The sequence below is a fragment of the Rhipicephalus sanguineus genome, chromosome 4 (assembly GCF_013339695.2).
Source record: "Rhipicephalus sanguineus isolate Rsan-2018 chromosome 4, BIME_Rsan_1.4, whole genome shotgun sequence".
Taxonomy (NCBI): Eukaryota; Metazoa; Arthropoda; class Arachnida; order Ixodida; family Ixodidae; genus Rhipicephalus; species Rhipicephalus sanguineus.
Window position 1 is genome coordinate 211,627,178 of NC_051179.1, and position 25,352 is coordinate 211,652,529.

General features: G+C 47.5%; 1 long non-coding RNA gene across 1 annotated transcript; it reads right to left on the reverse strand.

Annotated features, from left to right (window-relative positions):
- Window positions 1-2,018: 2,018 nt before the first annotated feature.
- Window positions 2,019-25,145, reverse strand: LOC119389187 (uncharacterized). The gene is made up of 3 exons (XR_005183054.1): window positions 25,048-25,145; window positions 18,357-18,418; window positions 2,019-2,122 (listed from the first exon to the last, which is right to left on the reverse strand). It is a non-coding gene; the product is annotated as an uncharacterized LOC119389187 (long non-coding RNA).
- Between the last annotated feature and the right edge of the window lie 207 nt (window positions 25,146-25,352).

Here is a 25,352-nt window from a genome sequence, read left to right on the forward strand (position 1 = left end):
TTCGTGCTCAGTAATAGGTTGAAAGCCAAGTGATCGGTGAGGGCGCAATCGGCATAACTTGCAGAGATGAAGCGCAAAGAACGCCGCCACAACACCGCTCGCGTCTCGGGGGCTCGGACTGGTTCGGGCGCGTCATGCGCTCGTGACATTTTGTGCGCATGACGTGATCATGCGTATGCGTTATGTGATCCTTCCGCTCGCGTGGCGAAGAGGGCAGGGAAGGGATTTGGCTTGCGAAGGCTACGCGAGGCGAGCGGCAAGGGTTTGCAGTTCGCCTCCTCGCATCATGGTTTCGCGCCGCTACAAATTATTGTTTTTCGCAGCTTCTAACCGACCGATTAGAAAAATTCTTGTGGCATAATGCTCTTTATTGGGCTCGCAACAACTTGCAATGTCTAACTAAAATTCGTTAGGTCACCTGGTGAGGGGCCCTTTAAGATACTTCGCATCTAAAAGAAGATACAAAAGAGAGACAGAAAGCATAGCAATATATAGTACAGTATAGGAAGTATAGTTTCCGTGTGGCGTTGATAAACTGTCGTCTTCATCAACCGGCACGCGCTGTCTGCGTTAACTCCTTCATCTTCGTCTTCTGCTTCCAGTCCACCAGCTCTGCTAGGACCCAGCCTTGCGCGGCTTTGTGCAAGCTGTGCTAATTATAGGAGCTGGCTCGCCAGGCTTTTAAGTTGGGGCGAAGTCCAGCGCCGTAACCTTAGTTCCAGAGGCGACCGCTACAGGCGCAGCTCGCGCGAAAGAGCAGTCTTTTTTCTCTTGTTTTTCGAGCGCCTTGATAACGACATTAAGGTAGGAAAAACCACATATAGCATAGCCAACTGTAGCATGCGCACGCTCGCACGAAAGAGAAGTCTTCTTTCTGTTGCTCTTCGAGCGCCTTGATGATGATAATAACACAGGTAAAGCCACATGTAGCATAGCCAACTGTAGCATGCGGGGCTCGCTCCACTCCGGCGCGTGATCTAGTTCGATAGGACACCGCTAAAAGGCCACAGCTGCGCGCGTCTTCTCTCTTTCCACAGTCGTCAGTCATTGCGCTTCGATACTAAAAGAAGAAGACAAAGCGGCGGAGCGGAGGGCTCGCAAGCAGCAGCAGCGCAGGCTCGCAGCCAAGACCCTTCGGTGAGAGCTCGCGAGGCCGCAGAGATACTGCGGACCTCGAGATACAAGCCGCGAAGCCGAAGCAGCGCGGAAGCGGAGGCAAGAGAACCTCGAAGAGGTACGGGCGCGGGATCCAGCGGCCAAGCGCCAAATGCGGTCGCTACCTGAAGTTGGTGGCGCCGACGCGCGCTTCAAGCGCGATTTTTTCGACCACATGCTCGGCCACAGCTGCAAGGTCTGCGACCTCTTGCGGTGGGGCAACAATCTGACCACAATCGCTACTATAACAACGTGTGACGTCTTTATACGACAGTAGAGAACTTGTACGGAGCATTCACGGTTTACCCGATTATCTCCGAACCAGCTACTCAATCATCATTCAATTTGTGGATATGGCGTGATTTTTTTTCTAACGAAGAACAAATCCTGCTCGCGAAAGCCTAAGTTCTGTCAGCAGTGCACTAAACTGGTATGGGTATTGGTTGGAGCTCCCCTTTCAACCACAGCATAACTGTTTGATCAAGGTCTCATGTGCGGAACGTTCAAAGAGTCGCACAGACTTTTCCTTGCATCTAGGCCCTACTTTCTCGATAAACAAGACATCGGAATACATTATATAGATGAACACAGCTGATAAAGTATCCACAATTACGCTGTGGTGGGAAAAAAAACACTCTCAATCACAAATGTATAGATTTAATATAATCGCGCCTAAGTATTCGATGCATGAGTTCATGAAGTTTCAGGGTATGCCCGGTTTTCTTTAACTCCCCATAAATTCCTTTTTCTTAATGAAAATCAAGAACATTTCACTTCCCATATGAGTAAAGAGCGCATTGTGTAACACTTCAAGAAGAAGATAACTTATCACTCTGTTGTAAAAAAAGTCTATTTCTGTACTCACATGGCAAGGCGTCCCATCGGGATCATATCCTAAAATAATGACGTAAGAACTCTCAAGAAATTTTAACCTACATGGAAAACGGCAGGGAGTGATAATGGATGTCTGCAAAAGAAAACAAAAGCGAGCTATGTTTTTACAAAAGGAGTTTTATGTAGCGCACGACGTTCGTTTGTGCATGTTCCTGTGACAATATTGCTCCCATATCGGATGTATGTGGGAGAAACGAAACACAAGATTTTCTAATTGAACATTAACCTTGAACAATACGACTTGAACACAAAGGATTAATACGATTGCAATTTAGCCAAGCATGTTCCACTGATCAGACAGAAGGTTACATGGATGAAGGCAGCACTCTTTCGTTTTTTTTTTTCCTATTGAAAAAAAAATGTCAGGCCTGCGCGGAACAAGCAGCACAGTCGCAGCAAAAGCTGGAAGAGCTGCCTTTCCAGAGCCCGCATGAACTTTGCTGGGGCAACTATTACAAGTACAATTGCCAGGTACCCACTACGCCATAAATCATCATAATTTTTGTGAAGTCATAACTCATCATAGTTTTTGGCAAGCGGGGAGTACCTCCTCTCCAGGCGGTGGATGTGAGCGCAAAACGAGGCGGCTGGTGCGATCGCTCTCGGACCGATCTTTTGCCGCCTCGTTTTCGCCGCCTAGAGAAGAGGTGTAACCCACTTTCCGCTTTGCCGCTTTGGCCGCCCCGCCTTGGGTGCGAATCAGCCTGTATTTGTCGCGTAGACCGCCACGCGCACCTGATTGATACATATCGCCTCCTGCGTGGGAAAGCGCAGATAAATATGTGTGTCTAAATTCTTTACCGCCACTGTATGATTATTCAGTTCTTAGCGGCGCCTGTTGTTTCTTGACTACTATCTTCTGTCCGTATTCGCGCACACTGTCTTTTTAAAGGGCCCCAAAAAAGCCTAAGAAAACACAAAAAAATGCGGGCAGTTTGCACTAATTCGCGCAAAGCTTGGCACACCGATGCACGGGCCCGTCGACGCTCGTACTCCCCGTCCGACTACACGTCTAGCTCCGATATGCGTGGCTTCCTCTTCGGGAGTACGCACTTTCTTCGGACACCAAAAGACTCTCTGGACAAAATTGAGAGCGGCCAGGCTATGCACTATAGACCGTAGGTTGCACGCGATGTCTGTGTCGGTGGGCGTGGCTTGGCCAGGAGGTGCGGTATCTGGTCGCTAGACGACGCGATGCTTGCTTCCTCTTTTTTTGTATTTTTTTCTCTGTACTTATTTCTCTCTCCTTTGTTGATGTTCTCCTGTCTCTCTTTCTTTTTCGTTCTCTATTTCTATCGCTCTATTTTTTTCCTTCTCATTCTTTCTGTGCTACGCTTAACTTTCTCTCACCTCCTTTCCCTCCATCTCACCATCACATCTCTCCTCCTCGTGCTCACTTTCTTTTCCCACCAGATTTTTTCAACACGAAAGTGTTTTATGCCGGGGTCCACCAAGACTTCAGTGACGTATTTCCGTCACGAAAATGACGTCGAAAAAGTATACACGATCAGATGGCAAAGAAAAAAGGTACCGTCAACGGGCATCGAACCCACGCCTGCTCGGTCCGTAACAACAGAGGCCGGGCACGCTATCCACTACGCCAAGGTCACATGCTCTAGAGGCTTTACAAATGCCCCTCTTATATCTACCACTCTCCCGGTCGGCGAGGTGGTGTTGCCCTCTGGCAGCGTTAAGGTAAAGTAATTCGTAATTACTGTGGCCTCCGCGACTAACACCTGCTACGCGTTACGCGTCCATCCCATTCGGCGCGTTTTCAATAGATGTTCAATTTTGTCAATGCCTTAACACACCGCGAGGTGGCGACCTTTTCCCAAGCGTCGTAAAAGCGTAGGCCTCGCTCATAGCATCACGCTAATACAAACCAAAATTAGCTCTGCGACGCGCGCCTCACCTGGCTGTAACATCGCGTTCCACGCTCACGCGCTCGCCCCGAGAAAAATCGCGCCTGGGCTACCGGGGCGCCACGACGCGTTTCCCTCTAGTCCGACCGTGGTGTTCAATCACATTTTATACGACAAATAATAAACTCTCTAGCCACTTTGCTAAAGCCAGACAGATCTCTGTCAAATATGTTCACATTTAAATCACATTTTAACATGCCGCGGGATGGCGACCAAGTTCTGCGTCTAATGCGACGCTCTTCTGGCTATCACACCTCGTTCTCTGATTACGCTTTCACCGTTAACTACTACAGCTACCTAAACGGTTTGTTCAATCATTTAACTTGGACTTTAGTCGTTGAGATGGAGATGCACCACCAGTCATCAAAGTGGATGCATACACGTTAAACGGTGCCATTAGCTGCCAGACATCTATATACATTGTGCAAACTCTCTTATATCAGTGTACAGTTAATATTCATTTACTTCTGTAAGGACACGCTTTACTTTCGTGTTATTCCGATTCCTATGACGGAGGGTTCAACCATTTTTTATTTTTACACTCGCACCCACGCTTAAAGCAAGAATGCATAATCTTGAGCCTAGTGCATAATCTTGGCCAGCGCAGGGGCTACGGAATAGTTACGTCACAGCCGATGGCGAGTGAACACTGGCGGCCATCATGTGAAAAGAACAGGCTGGATGCTGGCGTAGTCGTCCGTTCCACGTAATCAGCAGCCCCCCCACCTCCCTCGCAAAGATGGCTGCCCCTGCAAGCGATGAAAATTCTGCTCTGCTAGCGTGCCTGAATAGCCGAGCGGTAGGACGCTCGCCTTCGGATCGGGGGTACGCGGGTTCGAATCCGGCCTCGTGGAGAATTTTTCCATTTCTCTTTCTTTGTGTCTTTCTTTCCGTGCCTCACTTTGTGTCTCTCTTTCTTTCTTTCTCTCTGCACTCGTTCTCTCACCTATCAGGGTTATTACAGGCCACGCAGTAATGGCATTCGCCCAAATTGTGCGGCACATACACGTTCTTGATGATCATAGTTTACAGGCACGTTCCCGCACTTAACACCCGAGCTAGAACAGTTTCGCTGTCAAAAAACGCGCGCGCTATTCTCTCTTGCATTTCTCGTCTTCTTGGCGCACTCAGTGACTACAGAAGGGTAATTCACGTGCGATCATTTGGGTACATACTCTCGATTGGTCCGTATACGAGAAATATAACTTGTTAATTGTCTCCCACCCTGCTTTGCCATGGAGCCACCCACCAGTTCTTCGTCTTGCGATAACATAAACCCGCGTGCGAGTCCTGCCGTCGATTGCTCCACAACCGGAAAAGAAGCGGCCCACCCGTCTTTCGCTGAGCGAAGGAGCATGAAGGGAAGCAGGAGTATAGGAGGCTGCGCGGCTCGAATAGCCAGTGTGAACATTCACAATAATGGCGCGGTCAGGAGCGCTATCTCGGCAGACATCAGCAAACGGCTCGTATACCCTTCTACGCGCTGTAGTCTCACCGCTTCGTGCTCTCACCGCTCATAGGACAAACTGCACGAAAACCGCTTCACTCGCGGGAGTGCCGTATTCCAATACAGCAGCGTTTTGTAGGGTTACGTGAGATACAATAAAAAAGTTAGCTGCTAGCCATAGCTCGTATAATATTACGACATGCTGCTATCCCACTAACAGATTCGCTTTTTCGTTCAAATATACCTTTTTTCGAGATTTCTTTCCCCATCAACTCTCGTAACCCCTTCCCCCCCCCCCCCCCCCCTACGCCATGCCGCCGCCGATCCGACGAACCCCGCGCCGTTGACGCGCCGCCGCCAGAGGTGGAAACACCGACGCGCCGTCGCAGGCGATTTCGGGACCGGCGCACAGGTGTAAGCTACCATCAACTGCATTTGCCAAGTAGCCAGAAGGTACTCGTGGCAGGTTGTCGAAAGACGAAAAGAAGCAGGCGAAGTGGAACAAGTTCATGGCTGCGGGTTCGATTAAATCGACCGCTTTGTGTTTTATTACCACATCTCATTATGCACAGGAAAGTGGATAAGAAAAAAGTACAGATTTTTGTTTATATTCCGTACTGTGTAGCTGCTTATGTTTGGTGGAAATTTCTGGGTCATGCCCACTGAGCTTCTTCGTAACGCGAATAAATGAACGGTGTCAAAATGTCCCATAGCTTAAAGGCCAACTCCGGCGACTTTTCGAGGTCGATGGATCTCAATGAAATTCGCTGGGTACGTTCCTTTGCACGTTGCCGTCATTTATGCCAAATTACAGGCTTGAGACGTGCGCAGATTGTTTGCAAATGAATTTTAAAGATTGTCTGCAAACGCCCTCCTGGCTTCCCACAATTATTGGCAACATTGCGTCTGTGACGTCAGTATTGGTAAGGCGGCGGAAGTGACGCAGCCTAGGGCACCGCTAACTTCGGCGCTTCGGCCGCTACAGCGAGTGTCTGTTGTGCACAAGGCGACAGACAGCGTTGGTTTGGCCGGCGCTTCGTTGGTCGTCCCGGCTGTCACAGTTTTCATACTCCGTGCCGGCGTGACCGGCATGCCTTCCACGACTTCCGGTTCGTTCGTAACAACGTCTACGTCATACGTAGACAGCACACTAGAGTTAGGTTTCGGTTTCGGTGTCGCGCTTTTTTGCTTATTGAAAATTATTCTCCAATTTGCCGAGTATTTCTGCTATCGGGCCCGTAACAGGAGCGTCTCAGGAACATAAAAGCACCATTACTTTGACATGGCCGAAAAATCGCCGGAGTTGGCCTTTAAGGACTTCTCATTCATGGTTGGGTACAACATAAAGATATAAAGTTTTATTGCGATAGCAATTATATGGACAGTGTCGGCTGATATTTGCCGTCGCCGTCGACGCCGTCATGCTGCGTATATGTATAAGTATGTATGTATATATATATATATATATATATATATATATATATATAAAAGTGCCAAAGAAAAACAATGCCGAAGAAAAGCTTCCGAAGCGCGGAATCGAACCAGCGACTTCTCGATCCGCAGCGCGTGGCTCTAACCACTATGCTACATAACGCAGATCGTCCAGGTGGCTAACGGCGAGCGTTATATACACACCCTTTACCGCAGTACTCAGAGACGGCAGGCGCTTGTAAGCGTTGCTTCATTACCATCCAGATGGCGCTAGGAGCGCAACGGGCGCACTTAAAGGCGTCGGCCAGCTCGCCCCGCTCCTGCGAACGCCGTTTCTCTTCGCCCACAAGGGCGTGGTCGCATTGATGCGCTCGGGCGGGCGGGGGGTTGGCTTCGTGGAGTCTCTCATGTGCTTTCCCCGCGTTGTCCACGCTGAAGTCACAGAGCGTACGAAGGTTACTTCGCTCGCTGCAGCGGCCGCGTTTGCGAATGGACCGCGCTGTTCAAAGAGAAATAAGTAACAACTGTGACCGTTAATTCGCGCTCGTCCTGTGTGTACCTGTTCGTTCGTTTCGTACGTCCTGCTTTATATTTGAGCAGTGCGCCTCAAGTGTCGAGCTGTGACGCATCATAGTTCGCGCTCGTCCTGTGTGTGTTCTTTCTTGCGTCCATTGCGCTTGAGCTACGCGCTGGAAATTGCGAGCTGGTTTCCGTTCTTCGCGTTACATTCCAATTTGCTGCTATCGCATTGATTGCTTCGCGGTTGCGGCGAAACTGTGACTTTTTTTTTCAACAATGTTTCCTTTTCGTCATTACACCTTCGCTCTAGAACAGAAATTTTCGGCCTGCTCTATATTCTTATGCCTATCACGCGACGTCACTAAAGCGCGAAAAGTCACCGCGTTTAATTGAAGTGTACGAAATAAACATCACGTGAACAGCACCTGAACGTTTTACAAATAGCTGGACGGTTCCTAGTTTCCAGCGAAGTAGAAGATAGCTACTCGCCGATCATTTACAAAGCGGCTCGTCGTAGCAACTGGTGAGCACAAATTTATTTCTATAGCATAAATGTTTCGTGCGCGTATTTATCACTCTGAGAACTGTCCTTTTCTGAAGGCGCGTTTTTCTAACGCTTTAGTGCTTGCCGCCGCGGTCGTTGTCTCTTGAATGCCGCAGTATGCTAAGCTTAGCGAAACAGATTAATCGTAAACGCAGGTGGAACCCTCATCATCCGGTGTTCCGCTTCAGCTGGGCCCAGTTAAACAGCTGACACTTCTCGTATCGACTGCTGTGTCAGAGCCTATGCTCCGCACTGTGCGCGCGTCAAGTTTCCTTTACACTGCCCCCTTTCTTTTCGCTATCGCCACGATTACTATATTAACGGCCTGCCGTAGATAATAATACGTCCTTATTTGCCTGCGTCGGTAAAGGCGTCTAGGTGCGTTTCGTTTTTGCCGTGGCCTGTCGTCCGTGGTCAGTCAAGAGCGCTCATCGACTGACAGCAGCCAAAGAGATAAACCAGGAGATAAACCATGTATGTACAGTACTCACGGGTTCAAGAGCAACATCATTTTTTTTAGTATAACGGCTGTTTTGCGCAATTTCTCGAGATGACCACGCCATGTAGCAACGAATCTGGTCTTTAAAGATAATGTTGGCTCTGACCTACACGTTCTAGTCGAGGTTAAGCTGGTAGGACCCGCACTGAAGATGGTGGAAACGAAAGTATGTGCGTTACTTAGCCCTAAATTGTCCATTTCAATCCGTGAGTACTCTACGTTCTCAGAAAAAAAAAGGATTTACTTAAACAGTAACAGCATTTGATAGACATCTAAATAATACCTGCTGGTTCCCACAAGCGCTTAACTTGCCGGTGACATAAGTTTGACGAGAGGTTGACGGGAGGTAGAACGGAGTCAAAACTGTCGTCATGGGGCCAGTGTTCAGCGGCTGCGCCCTCCGCACTGCTAGATCGCAAGAGTGAAAGAGCCGTCTAGGCGTCTTACACCGTACAGACGCTACCACGCATCGTGGTGGGACACAAAAGGGGATGCAGTTAAAACTCGATATAAAGAAGTGATGAACACACTCGAATTATTTCGTTAAATTGAGAATTTCATAAAATTGAAAAAAAATAATTTTTCGTTTCTTCGAAACCTAACATTTAAGCGTAGCGCCATCCGAAAGCTACTACGGCATTATTTTGACACCAACTCACGCCTGCGTTTGCGAAAACTTCGCGATGGTGGCCCGAGAGCAGCCCGAGAGCTGTCCTGATAAGGAGCTTCCTATGTCGCCCGGACATAGGGGGAACCATGACCGGGCGATGCAGGTCAGGTACACGGTCACGTGAAACTATGACAGGTCAGCGATATGAAAAAACTCAGAGAATAAATGCAGTGGTTGTGCGCAGGGCTGGGCAAAGATACTTTGAAATTGTATCGCGATACGATACAAGATACTCAGGCACAAAGTATTGGAAATACAGATACAAGATACTACCGCACTAATTGTATCCGATACGATACTTGGCAATTGTATCTTAAGATACTTCGATACATTCTCAAATTTGTTATTATAGATCCATACAATGTAGCAGCAAACGCCTATACACAAAGATATCTCCTTGAAAATTTCTGAACTGTGACCTATTTAGTTTCACTTGCATGAAATGTCTGTTAGTATCTCAAAAGTTTTGCCCTTCTTGCTCAAAGTACATTAGTTTCATTCCAAAACAACTTATTGGGGCTTGTTTTAGCTTCTTCACAGGACAACTCTTTATACACTTCGCTGACAGCGGTTCTTGCTTGTCATTTTTGTAATTGATGGGAGTCGCTGCTCAGCTTGCCGACCAGCTAGCGGGTTGCCATGTAATCACAATAACGTCAATAAGAAGCCTTCGCACGACGGCGCAAATACCGGTGTGAATTTTTACCTTGTCCGTAAAAGACAGTTTGCCCAATACCGTATATCCGGACAGGTGTACAGCAGCAACAACTCTAATAGCGAGTTTTTTTTCTTCATAGGGGGCGGGGGTGGCGCGGGGAACGCATGGTGTATACGGGGCTTGCGATCGTTCGCTAGCGGCCCGGCCGGCACACATGACCGTCTCCGTTCCATTTGTTTTTGTTTTCTAAATAAGTATGTTAGTGAGCTACACAGACATGACTGGTCTCAAGCATTTCTTTCGTGAGGAACACGTGGTCACCATGTGCTGAAACATAACCGTGGAACCAAAACTCTATATATCAATCCGCGTCCAGGCTTCACTCGTTATGTACATCCGTATCGTTGTTTCTGGAATCCGGACTCAAAATCCCCTTCAGAAATGACCTATATATGAGATATGTCAAAGGTCTCCTTTCAAATGGCAACGTCATTTTGTTCAAACTCTCTCCGACCCCACCATCTTCACTGTCCCCGGGCCTTTGGAGCTAAATTTCGCGACTGCGGCCCGCCGGCTATAAGCTGAGTTTGAGACCCCTGTTGTATATGTAGATGACGTAAACCTGCAATGAATTTCCATGTTCTACTTAGCTGCTGGCGTAAGGATTCTTTGTTGATATACTCACTAACGTGCAATTTTTTAGCAATTTTTCTTGAACGAGAGAACATGTGCAACACAGAAATGTCTCAGACGTATTGCGTAGCTGCACGAAGCATCGCAGGACACCGCCGCTATTCGCGCTATTGCCAATTATAGCTCCCTTTACGTAGCGATTATTAATGAGAAAAATATTTAAGAAGGCCTAAAACCGGAAAACAAATATAAGTAAAATAGAGAGGTGGTTGTTTATCAAACATTCACATTGAATGAGTACAGAAACACGATACAGACGGCGCCCTTAACAGCTATGATCACGAAGTATCGTCAACTTACCTGTTGAGACCAGGCCCGTAGCCAAAAATTTTTTTTGGGGGGGGGCTCTTGCTGATAACCTTAACTATTTGAGAAAAACACCTATTTTCATTATTTATTTTTGGTATACCCACCTACTTCACCAAAATTTCGGGGGGGGGGGGGGGAAGTGGCCCGGGCCACTCTCCCCACAACCAAGCCCTTAGCCGCCCCGCCCCCCCCCCCCGGCTAAGGGCTTGGTTGAGACAATGTGAAATTCATTGCCTATGGAAAATTGCCTGAAACGGCTCGTTGGGACGCTCATGAGTAAAACGGAGCATTCAGTAAAACAACGTTTCTCGAATCCCCTTCCTAACATCTTTAAGATGGCTCTACCATTTTTATAATGCAAACTCAATTTCGCTATTTTCTTAAGCGGTAAGTAGAATATTTTGTACTGTATACTCAAGGCACGCCCACATAATAATATATTTGTTTTCAAAATCGCCTTGGCAGCGTGTAAATGTGTAAACAGTAGTAGAAATAAGCAGACAGTTAGAAGAATAAAGCAGCAATCTTTTTTTGGCATACTGACATACTGCAGTGACATACTGCAGTGATCAGACAGGAAAAACAGTGCAGAGACCTAGGTAATGTATGTGACGCAAAATTATAGCTAAGAAAGCACTTGTGCCTTGTGCTAATAATCAAATTATGATTTCATAAATTCTTTGAATAAATGCATATGGAAGTGAAAAATACCGTACGCCAAGATATTTTCTGTTAGGTAAACGCTTGCTCTATTAGATCTAGCATCAGTACCTGTGGTGCTAAAGTTGTTAGAATCTTATTTGCATATAAGTTAATTCATTGAATGCAAGTCAAACTTGTATCCTCGAGATCTTTTAAATCGCTAATATGTAAAATCCACGCGACGCAAAGCAACCCCATTCTTGCACGCATCACATTTCGTTACGGATCAAGACGCAAAAGAATCTGCAATAACGACACTGTAACAACATCAGAATTTGCGCGATAGACGCCGCACGCAGTGGAGTACGCGGTGCAGGACAGTGGTTCTGAGCAAGTGTAGCGGCATTGGAGCAACTCAAAAGAAAAGATATCGAGAAAAGAAAAGGTACGTGGGCTGGGCGTAGACGTCCGCGTGCTTGTCTTCCTGATCTACCCTCACTGGACGACTCTGGCGTAAAAGTAACGTCACTGCCCTTAGACTTATTCAGATCGCTTAGTGGCACCAGTACCAGCTTGAGAAGCGGAGTTTGGCCAGCGATTATTGTTTTGCACGGCTGTGTTGCGATAGAAGTATCTTGTATCTTAAAATACACGATACATTATCGAATGTATCGGAAATACAGATACAGATACTCGTCTTTCGAGACGTATCGCGATACAGATACAAGATACCCAAAGTGTATCTAAGATAGTATCTAAGATACATGTATCTTCGATACTGCCCAGCACTGGTTGTGCGAGAAGGCTGAGCGACAAAGTTCCTAGGGGAGGATCAGTACTATCTATCGCATAGACCATAAAATAACGAAAGCAACCACCACCACCACTACTGCCACCCGGTACGTAAGAGGGGTGCCGGCTGCTAGGTCCGTTCTTCCTTGCGTGGGTGCGGCGTGCAGCCTCATCCAAATAACGCTTCGGCCGTGACTAGGGCGCCTACATGTTTTAACGCGATAGCGTTATAGGAAAAGAAATACCCGTCTCTGTCAAAATTTAAAAAAAAGCTGCTTTTTCCTCAAACTTCTCAGGAAAGCTTCATGAAATCGGCTTTGGTGGTCAAGTTAGTTCGTTAATTTGAGTTGATGACAACACTGAAACCTATGGGTATTTTCCAAAGAATGGAATTTTCTTCGTTAGATCGGGAGCTTCGTAAAAAATAGTTTAATTATATCCAATTTTAACGGTGGTCACTATAAAAGCATCGGATACGTTATAAAAATCCACTATGTATTTATGTGACATGTGTGCTGCGAGAAACCTTCAGTCCAGCTGTTGGTTAGCCGGTGTGGTGCGACAGTGACTCCTCCCAAATCTGGGAGAGAGGGCTCAGTCCCCCGGCTTTAGAGTGTGGCAGGGGAGCACCGACCCTTTGCCACCCACCCTTGGTAAATACGCCTAAGACGATAGTAAGAAATTGGAAAAATTGGGGGATGCTTAAGCTTCGCCTTTAAGAGCTGAACGCGATAGCAATATCCTGCCCCTAGTGCGCACTTCGAACACTACGAGTGTTGAACAGAATGCGCGCAATAAGGTGTGTGCCTTATGTAATGGGTAGCATGCTTTAAACCAGGAGGAATTATGCGCGAGAACCTTTTTCGAAGCTGCGATGCACCCACTACGTGGTCTTAAGGGAATACGCGCAGTAATGTGTGTGCCTTTTGTAATGGGTGGCTGTCTTTAAACTACCAAGTCGTTATGATGTTGATGACGACCGATGGCAATGTACGCTTGTACCACGCACTATTACTGCCATATTACATCTCGTAATGTGACACCTGTATACAGGACGCGTGTTTTTGGGAAGCATCAAAGTTACTTTCAGTGCAGCCCCAAGCAGAGGCGTTGCTGTGTGCTAGAACACCTGCTTGCCACGCAGACGACCTGGGTTCGATTCTCACTCGGACCCAACATTTTTATTGTTTATTTTATTTGCGGCTTTTTCGATTTTTCGGTCACGGACAAGATGATGATTTTTCGCTCACAACCAACGGTGCCGACGCCGACGGCGCAATTTCTGCGATACGAGCTCTTTAACGCTATCGCGTTAAAATTACATAGAGTCAGGGTAGTAGCTAACTCAGTTAGCACACGTCTTGGCGTAACTCAACAAAACGCTGGGATAAGGATACGCGGCCGCTGCAGCGAGCGAAGCGACGTTCGGGCTCTCTATCGCTTTGGTGCAAATTGAGCGGGTGAGAACATAGCACGTACCAAGTTATATCTTCTACATTTCACTTGCATCACCTGTACCACTAGGACAGTGCAGCATAAAGGCATCCAATCGTCTAAGTTGGAAATAATGAGAAAAGCGCTGTCTCCTACAAATTCCCTTACTGGTTGCATTTGTTCTGTTTGTTGTGGTAAGGCAACACATTCGTACAAATAATTCCCACGGCCCTTAGTACATTGGCCCAAGATGAGTCCATGGCGAAAACCACCTATTTCTTCTTTTTAACACGAGAGTGTTTTATTCTGGGGTCCATCAGATATTCACCGACTTATTTCCGTGATGGAAGTACGTCAGTATAACACAGATGACAAAGAAAATTTTCACTCATTTCTGAGACCTGGTAGTCAAACACACGACCTCTAGGTGCCTGGCGTTTTGCCCACTGCGCTAAGGACGCTCACGCACGAGGCTTCACAAACGCGTCTTATATATCTCACACCTTCTCCCTTTCACAGTGACCTCAATTGGCGGTGGCGGTATCACCGTCTGGCACCGGTGCCGTGAAGTAGTGCATCATGAGAGTAAGTAGCGCCGGCAGCGAACGCATCGGTAGTTTAAACTTTCGGTGCAGGACAGAAAAGCCAGCGGGAAGGGGAACGCCTTCCTGCGTTCGCGGCTCAAGCTACGAACTCTGCCTCTCGCGTTTCTGAAGCACGCTGTGGTATATGCATGAGCACAGGCGTAGGCATTGGCGTAGGTTACCGTATTACTGGGGAACGCACATTTTGGCGTATCTCTCCTCAAATGACGACGCTTTGAATTAGTACCCTATGGAATATCCGTTTTATTATGTGCTTGTTGAGGCCGCCTTTGCATGGCATTCCCAATATGTTGTGTCCAGGTGTGTGTTAAGTACTTCAGCTACTACGAGGGTTAAATCATGATATTTGGCCTCAGTCGTCGGGATAGAGATGTGTCACTAGGCGTCAACGTGGGTACATCCACATCAAACGGTGTTATAGCTATCACGCACCAATAGACATTGTGCGAGCTCCCATATATCAACCCACAATAAAAAATCAACTATACGTCTGTTAAGGTAATAATAATATCTGGGGTTTAACGACCCAAAGCCACGATATGATTATGAGAGCGCCGTAGCGGAGGGCTGCGGAAAGTTCGACCACCTGAGCTTCTTCAACCTGCAACCTAATCTAAGTACACGGGCCTCAAACGTTTCGCCTCCATCGAAAATGCGGCCGCCGCGGCCGGGATACGATCCCGGGACATTCGGGTCAGCAGTCGAGCGCCACAACCCCTAAACCACTGTGGCGGGCTACTCCTGTTAAAGGGACACTAAAGGCAAATATTAAGTCGATGTTGATTGTTGAAATAGCGCTCCAGAAACCTCGTAGTGCTACTTTTATGCCTATGAAGTGCTTATTTTTAAATAAAATCACATTTTAGTGGTCCGCATCGCGTTAGCGCACTTCAAATCACCCGCCCGAAACCAGTCACACGTCACTGCTGCCGTGCCCAACGTTGCCCGCCTTTACTGCGCGGCGGCGTGCACTGGCGGTGTGCGCCATTCGGGAATCCGGCAACATCACATGCATGCGGCATTTTGTGGAACTTTCTGTCAGAGCGACTTTCGCGAGCGTGCAAAACACACGCGGCAGTACGCGATACCGAAACTGCCACCGAGACGCGACCGCGTGAGCGAAGCAGGGCTGCGGGCGAAGCGCGCTTCGGCGAAAACTGAACCTTTGAACCACGCGCGCCGTTCCCCAGGGCAACGCCAAAGAGGTTCTTTTTTCCATGAATCAAACAGAAACGAACAAACAGCATTTTATTACGTCTCTTGATGCACGGAAGTTTCTTTTTTTATTGCTGCTAGTTTGATTACTAGTGATTAATTCTAGGCAGACTCTCATACGTCATCAGGATCATTTTGAAAATGTGCCGCTCGTGGCGCTCATCGTGTGATACATTTAGCTTAATTTCTCGGTAGTAAGGCACTGCTGTTGATAATATCGCCGTTTTAGACGTTATCATACATTGAGCTTTCACTCTGACATAAATTGTTATTTGCCTTTAGTGTCCCTTTAAGACACGGTTCACTTTCGTGTTATACGGATTCCTATGGCAGTAGAATGCACCATATTTTTTTTCTCAGTGCGATTGCATTGTGCGCCTCGAAAGCTTTCTGCGCCCAACTTGATGTTGCACAGTCTCCGGGATCGGAGGCCTGGCGAGCTTTCTTTATGACGTTGTTTTACAGTGCCTGCGGGATCGTGACAGCTATGACCAAACGACGATGCGATCGGATGATGTCAGATTGACGTCTTAAATTTTCCGATCTGTGACGTTATGATGGCGCCACATGATGATCATTTTTTACAGAAGGCTGGTTGGTCTGTAGCTCAAGTCCTTCTCGTCTGCTTTTTTTGTTACTTTAAAATACGGGTGTTTCTCCATGGCAGAAACCTGGAGAAGAACAAATAACCTCGAGAAGCTAAGGACCACTTCGTGTGCAATGTAGCGATAAATTACAGGCTAACTCTAGGAGATAGGAAGACAGGAGAGATCACAACAGAAAAAACCAAGGATAGCTGATGTCCTAGCAAAGATTAAAGGGCCCCTCACCAGGCCACATAGCAAATTTTAGTTAGAGGCTGGAAGTTGTTGTGTGCCGAATGAAGAGAAGTATGCCGTAAGAATTTTTCAAATCGGTTCATTACGAGCTGAGAAAAACAATAATTTGTAGCGGCGCGAAACCATGATGCGAGGAGGCGAGCTTCAAACCCTTGCCACTCGCCCCGTGTAGCCTTCGCAAGCCAAATCTCTTCCCTGCCCTCTTCACTTGACACATACGCGTCACCAAGTCATGCGCATGCATAATCACGTGCGCATGACGTGCCCGAGCACGCGAGCTGAGTTGCACGGCCGCTATACCTTTGTTTTTATGTAGCGGCCGTGGGCGTTTTGTCGGTGTTCTCTGTGGTGTACTGCCTGTTTCTGCAGGACGGGCATGAAAGTTGAGACATTTGTACGGGCACGAGAGTTAACGTTTACTTGGACGCGGTAGAATAAATGAGTGCTCGAACGCGCGAGAACATTACCTTCGTTTCCAGGGCTGGCGTCTGCTCGATGCGCTAACCGCGGGGACACGAACGCATGGGAAAGGGAGGCACATTAGCCCCGCATCTCGCTGCAATTCAAGAAGAAAAAAATGAAAAAGACGTACACATTCCCTTTGTGTGTCTCATTCTTTCGCTCAAGTTTTATTAATCTATTCAAGCAACAAATTACACGAACTACACATGTCGTGTCAAATAATTGTCGCAGTGTCCCGCGCTACTGTTGGCGACGTCAGAGCGCAGTCGTCTACGTAGAGGAGCGACGTCACGGCACTACCATCTACGTAGGGCCATTTTCTCATGTACGTCATCCCCTCATTCTCTAAAGCGCGCGCCCGCGAGAGGAAGGGCAAGCAGCGTTCACCTTGAAATTTGACCCATTTCCGCGGCGCGTAGCGTTTCAAATTTTGGCAGACGTGATCGTGAACGCCCAGTGTATGCATTGCGCTCGTTTGCTCAAAATTGTCAAACCTGGTGAGGGGCTCTTTAAGAGAAAAAATTACACCATCTCCCGCTAAAGGGGACCATGAGGCGATGCGAAGCCGGAGCACTTGCACGATCGCGTTCCGTTGGCGTTCGTTGGGCATGCTACCGACCTCGCGTCGTGGACCGCGAAGAGGGACGCTACGTGCGTCGTATCTTCCATCTAGCCTGGCCGTTAATTCTCACAGGGCGAGCGGGGAACGCGGTCGACAGGCGGGTGAGAGGGTAGCAGCGTAGGAGGGGAGAGAGAAGGGAAGGGGACGCGCATGCGCTCGAGCTCGTCGCGGCGTTGCTCAGGAGAGAATTTCGGCATGTCTAGCCCGCGTTTCAGAGGAAGAGTGGAAAGGGGGAGGGGAGAGTGGTATGGGAGAGGTGTATGGGAGAGGGAAGGGGAGAGGGTGAGTGGAGAGGAGGTGTGTGGAGAGGGTATGCGCATGCGCAGTAAGGGTGGTCACGCCGCACACCAGCACCACCACCACAACCACCACCACCGAATTGAGCTCCGCCTTAAGATACTTCGCATCTAAAAATATGCACCCACACAGGTGACGTCATGATACAGACAGAACACTGATGGTCAGTGGGAATGTCGGAACGTATACGAAGAGCTGTGAAGTACGCACTGGGAGGGTAAATGGTTGGGTTGAGCAACAAAACTAAGAAATCTGGAGACATAAAAAGGAACGAGCTCGCCCAGTATAGCGTGTATTAGAGATCATTGGAAGATGTCTTTGTCTTGCAGTAGACGCAAGACAATCTGATGATGGTGATGCCTTTAACCAGTTATGGAAGACCAGCTGTCTGAACAAGCAATCTGTGTAGAGCTGGTAGGTTAATTCACCTAACGTGTTGAGAAGGTTAGATCAGGATCCACAAGCAAATCGTTATTACTTAAGCGTTTTAAAACTGCACGTTCCCGCCGCGATGCGGGCGCTGTAACGCAAATAACCATCGTGAGGGCGCGGAAAAGTGCTTTCCAGCGCGCAACCTTGAACTTCGCAGTTTATAAAATGTATTTGTTTATTTCAAGACGTGTGACGTTAGTAGAAGTCAAGTATAGTGTTTAAGAGCTGCCAAGTTTTCGAGTCGTGAACATACAGGTACCCTGACATGTACTCACCAGTGCGGGCGGCATCAGTCGTTGGCAATTCAAAAGGCTTCGGTATGATTGTGATAGCCCTCCTACATGTAAAATGAAAACAGTCAGAAGAAATGTACAGTACGGTCCACTGTTAAAGGGAACACTCGAATGAGCACCTTTCATATTCCTGGCCCTCTAGTAGCCAGTGGATAGAGAAACACTGTTCATATTGTTGCGTGGTTTTACCTACGCTAAGAGGGCATAGTGGGCTATACCCTGAAAAGGGAGCTGAAAAAGAGGTGAAGTCGACGTTGTGTTGTGAGCTGTGCTGTGGCTTGATACTGACTCAGTATTGTATTTTCCCCGTAACATTTTACTGCACTAGTCTATCAAAAGAACTCAGAACTGTCAACTACCAGTAATCCTATGGAAATCTAAGGCGCCATGCTTTTGGAAGGGAACGAAACCCAAACATGCCATGCGCGCAAGTGTTCCCTTTAACAGTGGACCCGTCTGTACATGCTTGTGAATTTCTGTTGTAGTCTTCCATTTACCGCCTCCGTTTGAACGAAAAACAACCTTTTTCTGTTTGATTTTTCTTGACTTTAAAGGGGCCCTGCAGAACTTTTTAGCATGGTCAGAAAACGCTGCCGATCGCTAGTCGAGGCTCCTGAGAACACGCGAGACCAACATTATAGCGCCGCACGCTGCCTGCAATTTACAAATTATTTTCAAAGTCAGCAAGTAATCGTTCTCTTTTCTCTCTACAAATGATGCCATAAATCGACATTAACGCGCCATACTCCGGAACTCATGGCCATTTTCGTTTGGACATCGCGGGCTGCATAGTTACCGAGACCACCACGTACCTGCGCTCGCGCTCGCCATCACACTGAAAGTGGGCCGCGCGGGAAGACATTACGTCACGCGAGCGTGACATAACTTTTTTCCCCCGTGCCATCCCTCGCTGCTTAGCTCCCAGCGCTCTTGTCGGGACGCCAGAAGACAGAAAGCAATTACAGCGTGCGACAAATCTTTGTAACTACCCTCGTACTTGACAGATTCTAAAAGATCTTGCGGCGGTCGATTCGTGAAACAACAAACTTCTTTAATGAAACCATTCGATGGTTATTCGGAAAGGTGTTGCACGGCCCTTTTAAGAGTTTCCACAATTTTATGTTAACGTTCGCTCGAAGGAGCTTGGAGTATGGCTTCTGAAATCTATTGAAAACTTGCTGTATATTTCTTCTCTTTCTCTAGAAACCGCTTTGGTAATAAATGTAGCACCAAGGCTGGGCACTATCGAAGATAAGTGTATCTGAGATATCAGGTTTTTCTTGCGTATTTTATATGTGTGTTCAAGATACCTTCGACAGATAGGGTTACGAGTAAGTGTATTTCCGATACATCGTACGAAGTATCGTGTATTTTAAGATACGATACACGTTTCCCACGTGTGACGAAGGCCATTTAGCAATTTGAGGCAGTTCGACTTTATTTGTAATAGTAATTGTTGGGGTTTTACGTCCCAAAGGCATCGTATGCATGCGAGGGACGCCGTAGTGGAAGGCGCCGGAAATTTGCACCATCTGGTGTTCTCTAACGTTCACCTAAATCTAGGTACATGGACCTCCAGCATTTCACCTCCACGGAAATGCGGCCGCCACGGCCGGGATTCGAACCCGTGACATTCGGTTCAGCACCATGTTGTTTATTTTCACGTTCCGGGCTGAGTCAAGGAACCGAGGAAGAAGAGAGCAAATAGCACGAGAGGCGGGGACGCTCTGAACTGAAGGGAGAGAGCTTCCAAGCTCAGCTCAAATAAAATGGAGCTTTTACCTTGTGCCTTTATGAGGGAGTTGAGTCTGATCGCAGTGTCTGCAACGCCACCGTTTAAAAATTTAGTGCCGAAGAACCGGGAGTGAATGCCAGGAACAGGCGGACGGCTACCAGTCAACTGCACAGGTATAGACCGACTGGACTCTAAGCGGACGTTGCAGCAAACACAGAACACGAGGATTATAAACAGGGCAAGTGGTTTCCCCGCTAACGACTCTACATCTTATCACCTGTTCGTTCCCTGTATGTAAGGCTGAAGGCTATCAGCGACGAGCTTAAGAACTTGAACAACGATATCGAGCAGCATACTCCTGTCGAAGAGTTCGAGGCCGAGTATAAAGCCGTCCTGGAATATGAAGGCAATTCTACGCGGATTTTCGCAGAAGTACTCAGTAAGAACGATCGCATGCTGCAGTCGTCGACACTAACTGAAGGAATGGCCGCCTAATCAGTCGCAGCACCATTATACCGGACTGGATTCAAAATGTTTAAACTGACAATAGTTCCTTTCTCTGGGGACCTACGCAAGCGGAACGAATTTTGGGGACAGTACGACCAAAAGTTTCACAGTAACGTCCGCATCATGGCCACAGAGACGTTCCATTACCTACGACTGCATCTGAAAGGAGACGCGGCACCAGTAATTGACGCTGCATCAGTAACTGCGGGCCTTCCGACGACTGAGAGTTGCTACAACGACGCCATCACCATGCTAGAGAAGCGCTTTGAGGACAAGACGCGCCTGGAGCAGGACTATTTTGCGAAACTCTCGATGTTCAGCCATGTTCGTTCATCAAATGACACAAAAGCCCTACGCAACTTGTACGACCAAGTTCTCGTCAATATCCGAGGACTCGAGAGTCTGGGTGTGCAGAAGTCATTCTTCTCATCTATGCTTTGCGACATTCTACTTCGCGCTCTTCCACGGGCGTAGTCGTCCAGTATCAACGATCCTGTGCCGTCCAGGTAGCACGTGAATTGAGAAGTGATGCTACACCCGTGGTACTAGATGGTCTGCTTAACTTCCTTTGCATTCAACTGAAAAGCTTAGAGAAGAGCGACTTAAAGGACGCCAGAGCTCGAGAACTGGGAACAACCCCCCGTGGCAAGTCAGTTGACGTATTCTCGCCGTGCGAAACCTACTTCATCTGTGCTTCAAAGGAACTCAACTAGGGAACCAATAAAGGACAACTGCGTCTTCTGCTAGTCCAGCTAACACAAATCTGAATTGTGCACAGCTGAGTTACCGCTGACGCAGAAGAAAGAACAACTGTCCAATGAGATTAGATGTTTCCGCTGCACCACCAAAGGACACCGGGCACGGGGCTGCAAAAGGAAGGTCTCTTGCTCGAGATGCCAAGCTCGACACGCTACAAAGATGTGATCCCGACAGATGTTCGCGGAAGACGGACTATTTCAACAAGAACGACGAAGAAAACAAGGACAGTCAGCGCATCACTTGGAAAGTGATCACCAAATAAATGTTCCTTCGCATGCGTATTTCTCCAGACTTTCCGAGCATGGGCCATAAAGGCTAACACCTACCGCCACATACGAGGAGTGTTTGATGGTGCCAGTCCGCGGACCTCCGTCACTGATGCTTTCCAAGCACCTCCAGCTGAAAAGCATCGGAACAACTCAGCAGTGAACATTTTCGCGAGTGGATCAGGCCAAGAGACTAAGAGGTGGCGAATCGTAGAACTGCGACTGGGAAGTAAGTTTTCTGATGAGGAGCAACCGACCTCCCACACTTGTGCCAGGACATCCAAGAGACAGCAATGGACGTAGCCTTCGTTGTGTCTTTCAAGAAGCTTGGAAACAATGTCGCCGATGAGCTGGCACACCCATCTGTCACCACTAAGAGTGGTATCGCGTACTTATCGCTTGCGATCAGATGCAGAAATATTGGCCGGCGAAGTTCAAAGATGCGAATGCAGTTGCTTTCGCATCTTGAAGCTTGAATCGTTGATTGCACTGAACTACAAGCTTGGGCGGCCCTACCAGGGGAGCACATCGCACTTGATGTCTCGACTAACTGCTTCACGGAGGATGGTGTGCGTGGTCGAAGTTTAAACTACCGATTCCGACGAGTTCCTGCGTTCCATTTGGGAACTTGAGAGCATAGCAATTACAGACACAATAGGCAAGTCACCTGAAACGAGCAAGACCATGATACATTTAAAAAAAAAACCACTAGCTTTCTCAACGGATGATATAAAGTGGACCTGCCTTGGAAGAACGGATTCGAACTTGCACGCAACAGGCAAGTCACCATTACTCGACTGGAAAAGCTTGTGAGCCGCCTAAACGCCAAGAAGGGACTGCTCCAAACGTATAACCGTACCATAAGAGAGTACTTGCGTAAGGTGGCTATTAGGGCGAGTTGGTAAATAATCCTAACACAGCGCACAGACGAACACAGAAGAATAAGGAAAGAACCGACGACATGAGCTCTGACAAACAACTGAAATTTGTATTCACCAAACACATATAAATATAAACATTGATGAGCGTCACATGAAGAAAGATGTGCGTATCAAGGTTGCACTGTTATGACATTATGCGCGAGTTAGGCAATACATCATATCACACAGCCTAAGAGGCATCTAAAATGCGAACCTCATATTCCTGAAGAATAATTGAGGCATGGCTATTACACCCACTTGCCCCCTTCATGATGGGGAATGCTTCGATGATTTAAGTGACGGTGCGATCTTGATGTCTGTATATGACGCTTGTTTCTTTGTTTTTCTTTTGTTTTTGTGTTTTTGTTTCAGTGTGTTCTGCCCGCAGTACTTGCGGGCAGGACACGCTGAATTCGTCAGTGACGTACCTTCTGACGTGACGAGTTCTATTGTATGTCGCACAAGGAAGTCATACGTGAACAAGCGCTGATTCGAGCGGTGTTTCACGGTTCATCACATGCCAAAGGATGCACGTCACTTAACGACTGCCTTCAAAAAGGTTATAACTTGTATCAAGACCTTGTGCAAATTCTGTTACGCTTCAGAAAGCACCCAGTGGCAGTGATCGCAGTTATAGAAAAGGCATTCTTTTAGATGTTGATACGGGAAGAAGACAGAGATGCTATCCGTTACTCTGGTCTGCTGAAGATTTATCCAAGGCCGGCTTTCTCCGCGTGGCGGCAGCTTCAGACTAATTCATTCCGCTGTCTTTTCAATCGTCACCTTTTCCGCTCCACACAATATCTGTCATACTGTCCCCACAGTTGTGGTACGCCCACAGTGCATCACTGAACCTGGGAATGTGCACATCCACCAGGCTATCACCCTATTCCTTCAACCTCACATTCTTCCTGGGAGACTGCGTTAGCCAGCTCAGAGGCGCGCGACGAGCGTCAGCCTATACAGTGAACAAGTGGAGTGGAACGAGCCAATGGGGCACTAAAATAAGGGCTCCACCCTACGAAAAAGCTAGCTCATACATCTACCAATAAATGTTTTTCCATCTCTCTTTGAATAGCCTTTCACTGCAGGTTAATAATATCTGGGGTTTTACGTGCCAAAACCACGATATGATTATGAGGCACGCCGTAGTGGGCGGCTCCGGAAATTTCGACCATCTGGTGTTATTTAACGTGCATTGACATTGCACATGACACGGGCTCCTACCATTTCGCCTCCATCAAAATGCGACTACCGCGGCCGGGATCAAACCCGCGACCTTCGGGTCAGCAGCCGAGCACCGTAACCGCTACACCACCGCGGCGGACATTCGCTGCAGCTTTGACAAGTGCTTGTAATATGTGATCTGTATTAGAGAAATTAACATTCATTCATTAAACTATCATCCCCCCTCTCTCCCATTCCACGTGTAGGGTAGCCAACCAAGCCAGTGCTTGGTTAACCACCCTATCCTTCCCTTCGTTTGTCTTCCTCCCTCAGCATAACATAACCAAATTCATTGTCGCAATCCAGAAAATGCATACTGCGGCATTAGTAAACACGGCAAGCAAGAATTGCCGATCGTGCCTGCGTTGAACCTTACGATCCCTCCTGCCACGTCGACTGTTGCACACTGACAATATGATATGCTGTTGCAACGCCGAAAAATAGAAAAAAATGTGTCATTTTAATAGATTTTTCAAAACTAGGGAGGGCTCTCAGTGGGAATAAAGTACAGGAGAGCTATACTCTAGCCTACATGGTAGTGGTTCAGACTTTCTCCTCGTGCTAAAGAGAATAATTGAAACAGACAGACGAACCCAACGAATAACATATGTCGCCGTCGTCTCTCTGTCGGAGTTGTCTTTTGCAGACGGCTAAACCACGAATGTCGGAGAAAAAACTTTCATGGGAACTTTTAACGTCCAACAGCTCCAACAGTGGTACTATGCTGAGGAATTCAGTAATGTATCAATGTATCTAAAGATACAAAAGACAACGTCTGGGTATCTTCTATTGTATCTTGATACAATCTTATAGTACCTTTGTCCAGCCTAGCTGTGTCGCACGTACTTCTTTGGTTTTTTTCAACCTAAACAGCAATATTTGGGCTCAGCCTCCGCGCCGTAACGCTGCACTCATATAAAGAGAACGCAGTGCAGCGTTTTGCTGGCAGAAGAGTGTGAAAGTTAAAAAAAAAAACATCACGTGAATGTAGGTGTGCTTGCCAATACCATTGCGAATTAGCTACTGATTTTTACATTTTTTTTTCTGACTGCGCCCTGATACAGTACAATTTGCAAATCTGATGAACAGAACGCAGCTGAGGCATAAAAGGATACGCACTCCCCGCTAATCCAACTTGGGGGATGAGCCATGCTGACGTAAGCATTTTTCGCAAGTAAGGTACATTAAACCTCAGGTACTTACTTATGCTACTCCATTTTCTCAAAGCTTAATCACCATCGTTATCAATGAGAACTCACCTCCAGCAATGAGCAAAACACCGCTCAGCCGTAAAACGACTTCCATACTTTCGACTGATACGGACGTGCTGTAGGGGCCACGAGCAGGGCGCACGTGTATATTGCTGGCGCTTGGGCAGAGAATGATTGATAGTGTACTGTTCATTATTATCGGGACTGTAGTCTTCTTTCTTGAATATATTTCTCCCCATATGAATTGTTGGCTTATGCAAAAACACGCACGGAGAATATTGTCTTCCGCGGAATGTTCGAAAAGAAAAGAACTACTCTTTGTCAATCACGCTATGCGTCTGCATCATAGCGCT